General features: G+C 34.7%; 1 pseudogene; it reads right to left on the bottom strand.

The window, feature by feature from the left end:
• Positions 1 to 496: 496 nt before the first annotated feature.
• Positions 497 to 4,443, bottom strand: LOC149187522 (F-box/kelch-repeat protein At1g80440 pseudogene; annotated as a pseudogene).
• Between the last annotated feature and the right edge of the window lie 816 nt (positions 4,444 to 5,259).

Raw genomic sequence — 5,259 nt, 5'->3', positions numbered from 1 at the left:
ATCACTTACAATAGGACCATGACAAAAACATACACCAAACGGAAGTAGTTGAAAGGTGAGATACGAACGTTTCCAGAGACAGGATGGCTTGTCGGAGGCCGGACAAGTGGCCATATCGAGGAGAACAAACGCCTGGAAACTCAGTCTACTACCTTCGCTTCCGCTTTCTTCAATGGGTATTAATGACGTTTTCAGCAAAATGTTAACCGTCAAAAATACGTTTTGAACCTTTCCAAACACGTCTGAAAAAACGGTCTTTAAAAATTTCTAACCATCAAATACGTTCAAAAGGCCTTATGACGGGCAAAATGCCCGTCAAATTCCATCCCTGCCCCACGCAACTAAGCACGACCTCGGACATCCCCCAATATTCCACATATTCTCCACTATGCTCCAAACGCCTGTATCATCATCAAATACTTCCCTACTTTCCTGTATTCGACTCTGTGAATACCTACATAACACTGAATTTTCCATCCAAAAAAGCTCCGCGGCACTAGTCTCGCTCTTGGTTCATTAGAGGTAGAGCCTGCCACTTGTCATGTTTAACATCATATGTTTCTGCAGCGCGCAAAGCAATTTTATCGCTGATGTGTCCTCCGGAGACGTAGATAAGCCCAATGGGAGAAACAAAGCAGGCGAAGAAGGATCGAACCCTCGCCACCAGTAATCAAATTTGAAGGGCTACTCTCAATTTAATTTGGAAGGGCATATATCTATGTAATTCTTTAGGAGATGAAAAGTTATAAAAAAAAAATTGCACTTCTAGTCACAAATGTATATTAAATAAACCTTTTACAAAAAAATACAAAAATGAAATAGTGTTTTCTAAATCAACCCTATTAACCAGTGATTTATCTTTTATAATTTGTGTTGAATATACCCAATTTATAGTATCCATTAAATTTTTTATTACACCATGTCCCTTTACCCTTGATCCATTACCCTTTAAAAAGCAAGAGATAATTAAGCATAGAATAATTCCTGCTATTAATGTCAACCCAACATAACAAATAATTCCTATTAATGTCAGCCCAACATAACAAATAATTCCTACTAATGTCAGCGCAGGTTAACAATGGCTATATGTGTAACCACTGCCCTTCCGTCACTCTTTAGTTAATAATTTTAACAATTACTTTTACCATTAAAATATATTATTCCTTTTATTTTAACCATTCCAATAAAAACTTTTACCATTATCCAATATTCCTTTTATTTTAACAATTCTATCACCTGATCAACATGATATAGCCAGTGAAGTGGATGAAACACACAACTAATCATTCTCTTCATTTTTCTTGTTCCCGTTTTAGAGAACTTTTCACTGTCATATTCTTTATCTATCCAAAAGATTGTGCACTATCATAGAAAGAAACACATTATGAAGGATTAGAAAATATATTTTCAACATTTAAATAGGAATAATTTTACTCCAAAGTTTATATAAAAAAATTTAAGTCATATTCCATTTTGAGCTTTTGAAATTAAAGTATTTGGTGTAGGTAATATTGAAATTTATATCAAGCAAATTCCTTTTGTAATTCTTCCATTTTGAGCCTTTGAAATTAAAGTATTTGGCCTAAGTATTATTGAAATTTATATCAAGCAAATGCTTTTTGTAATTCTTTAATTTTGGCCCTTTTTTTATGTGCACCACCGCAACCTCACTATAATTAAAATCCCATCAAATGTAAGGCGTAATCCAGATTTGAAAATGGGTAATGAAAGTCACCAATGATATTTATTCTGAATTTCTACATCAAATCTTATTCCTACCACATCAAATAAAAAGTTCCATTCACTAACATTAAACACACATAAACAACAAAATTTTCTTTTGTGTCCTTCAACCAAAAGCAAACCTGTACCATTTCACAGTGAAATTTAATGAACTTGACTATGAATATCACAATGGTTGGACGTAGATACGCCCGGAAAAACCGCTTAAAAATGATTAACAACAATTTAGCCAAAGGTTTATGCAATTGGTTAGAATCCTAAGTCATATGAGATATGTAATTTTATAGTGTTTTGTTATTTGAATTACATTTTCCCAAATTCAAGTCAATTCAAAATTCCTATGAATGAAATAAATAACAACTTCATATATGTTTCAATATTCCAATCAATGTTGCCTATAGCTCACAGAATTAATGCATTCCCAAAGGCTAAAACTAACTATAAAATATCATTCTCGTAGTTACTTTTTTTTTCAAACGAAAAAAAAAATAAATTTTCATTGATAGTAAAATATATGCAACAACCACCTTATTTATGGAAAAATCCCATGTGAGTGGAGAATCTCAAGTGAATATCTATATGCTTGCCTTATTCTGAGGATTCTCTGTGTTAGAAATCTTTTGCTATATTTTTTAATCAAATTTGTACAGGATTTAATAAGAATTAGCTATAATTTTAAATTCGATTTATCAACTCCACACAATCCTCATGTATAAAAAAATTTATACTAGCTTACTTAAACTCATTTAAACATTCAAAATAAATTTTAAATAACTTAAAACTAGTTTTGCCAAGTTCCAACCCAAAACTCCATAAATAAAAAATCTCCACTGTAGTGTTTTGTGTCATATTTTATTTAAAAAATGGCTACAGACATGTTGAAGAGCATTAAATATCATAAAGTTGGAAAAAATGGCGTAGTGTTGTAATATATTGACTAATATGTTCAAAATTAATGTTCTTCTCTATTTCCAGACTTTTAACTCTCAATACTTATGGTGTATAATTGTGTCAATGTGTATTAACTCTGTTTTGCAATTTTGTTTCTTATTTTATATCTATTTCCCAATAGCCACTGACCGAGCAGATAATTGAATTTCAATGTGGATCTATTTTCGATAGAAACAAAAAGAAATGGTATAAAAACAAAAAAATGGTAGAAGAGACCATGGATCTGGGTTTAAAACAAACAAAACGAAAGCGGGACAATAAAAAGGATGTCTAATGCGGAGAAATATATGTGAAACCGTGTTGGAATTTGGAATTCTGATGTCCTTCTCTCAGTGGTCTTAGCCTTATTTCGGCAAGGACAACATATATATTTTAGTAGTTTTTCGTAATCATAAGACAAGTAGATTGGTTCATAATCAAAGTTTCCCCTTCCCAGGGTTCGCGTCGAATCAACAAGTCGTAGAATCAACAAGTTTTTTCACTGGACTTCCTGGCTCTCCCTTTGGTCGAGCAACCAGCTTTGCACCTCCCTTAGGTTCTACGCTCTTACTTCAAGATAGACGTAATACTATGTCTTGCAGTTAAAGCTTACAAAACTTTTTAAGCCCTGGACATAGGGTTTGAACCCTCAACCAATAACCCCCACCAAATAAGCAAATCAAAGAAATTGATATAAAAGAATGCACCAAAGTAAATTAACCTTCCTCATGGATGGGCTCTGTTCCATTATATGAAACATCCACTTGAGTTGTGAACATTGAAGAGTTCTAAAATGAGAAGGACCAAGCCTTTTTATCACAACCTTAGTGTAAATATTTTTACATTGATTAACAAGGAAGAAGATTGGATTGAGGGTTGGACGTTAATCCAAAAACCTCTACGCTCCATTACATTTATTTATTAGGTTCAACAACCTCCTGCCACCAAGTGATTAATAAAGGAAGAAGGTTGGACGTAGATGGTAATCCAACACTATCCATGCTCCATTACGTTTATTTATTCCTTCAACACTCTCTCGCCCCAGGTAGCGGCATACTTTAGACTCTAGAACTTATAGATTAGGTTGTGGAGGAACAAGGCACACTGATGGTTAAATTTTGTTAGTTAAATTTTAGAAATGTCCAAACGGATTGGCAGCCTTTCTTGCGACATTTTAAAATATTACTTAATTTTTTTTAAACTTGTAAAATTGGAAATTTAATTTTTTTTACTAGTGATTTTTGGTTAACACTTCTCTTACGTGTTGGAGGGCTCCTGACTGGGCTGTGACGTGTTCAATTTTGAACACTGCGAGTCGCCATATCTGCTCCGCAGCGCCATTTACTTGTGCTGGAGTCATAGATAAACACAGAATTCATTGCCTCCTAGCGGCAGGGATTCCATCCCCCAATCATAACCAATTTCTGATCCAACCAAACGCACTCACAAAAAAGGGGAATCCCATCAGAAAATTGGGGGATTGAAGGAAGCCGATCCCAAGCGCCCTGCAGAGGGTCATATAGAGTCAACCCATAAGCCCAGGTGGCCTGCCACTTATTCTTCTCAGACAACTCCCCTTGAGAAGGGCCTGAATCAAACATATAAACTGCTCGCTAGTCCCAGAGATCTTTCTGTCCTCGTAGAACCGTGGGCTACAGAGCATAGCCTCCCAGCTTCTGCGAACAGCTTTGAAGTTATCATTGACCTGTAAGAGACTCTGAGCAAGCACTCTCGACCGATTTCCTCTGGAATATTGGAAAAGATATCCATTAATTCCACTACAAATTCACAAATTACTCCAAATTAAGCAGAAAACACTGAAAATATTGCGCTACAAACACCAGGAAAATCAAATCTTGCGGTAAAAACCAGTGAAGCGTATGAGCGAACACAAGGAAAACGAGGGAAAATCTTGCGTTAAAAAATTGTGAAGCGTACGAGCGAACATAAAGAAAACCAGGGAAAATCTTGCGGTGAAAACCAGTGAAGTGTATGAGTGAACAAAAAGAAAACCAGGGGATATCTTGCGGTAAAAACCTGTGAAGCGTATGAGCGAACATAAAGAAAACCAGGGAAAATATTGCGGTAGAAAGGAATTGAGGGTATGAACAAAGAACAGCTCAACAAAACTCTGATATACAGAAAGTGAAGGGCGGCCATTGCGAGAGCATGTGAAGATGGGCAGTCAGACGGAGCGATTTAGCCGGCCGTAGTCTAACGATTATGCCTTTTTTTTAATGTGGAAAGTTACGGAAATTTCAGTTATATTTTGAAAAAAATTGAATGGATTTTTATAAATCTAAAAAAAATGGTTGAATTTTATAATTTTATTTTCTTTTATTAGGGTGGTGATTTTGGGAATTTTTTTTATCCAGGTTCCAATCACTTTTAACCGTTGGAACAATTCCTGCGGTGTTTCTGGCAATAAATTAAAAAATATTAATAAAAGATAAAAGTCGTCAGTTATGCATTTGTCTACGTTTACTTGTGGACATGTAGGCCATAGTCCAAATGTTTAATTTTATTGAAGTCTGGGAAGATGTTAGGTAGATATGATACTTAATTTTCTATTTTTTTTTTAATAGA

This window comes from Pinus tabuliformis, chromosome 3_1 (genome assembly GCF_031772625.1).
Source record: "Pinus tabuliformis cultivar Carrire ecotype Pingquan chromosome 3_1, CPIR1, whole genome shotgun sequence".
Classification (NCBI taxonomy): domain Eukaryota; kingdom Viridiplantae; phylum Streptophyta; class Pinopsida; order Pinales; family Pinaceae; genus Pinus; species Pinus tabuliformis.
This window is presented reverse-complemented; position numbering and strand designations above follow the sequence as displayed.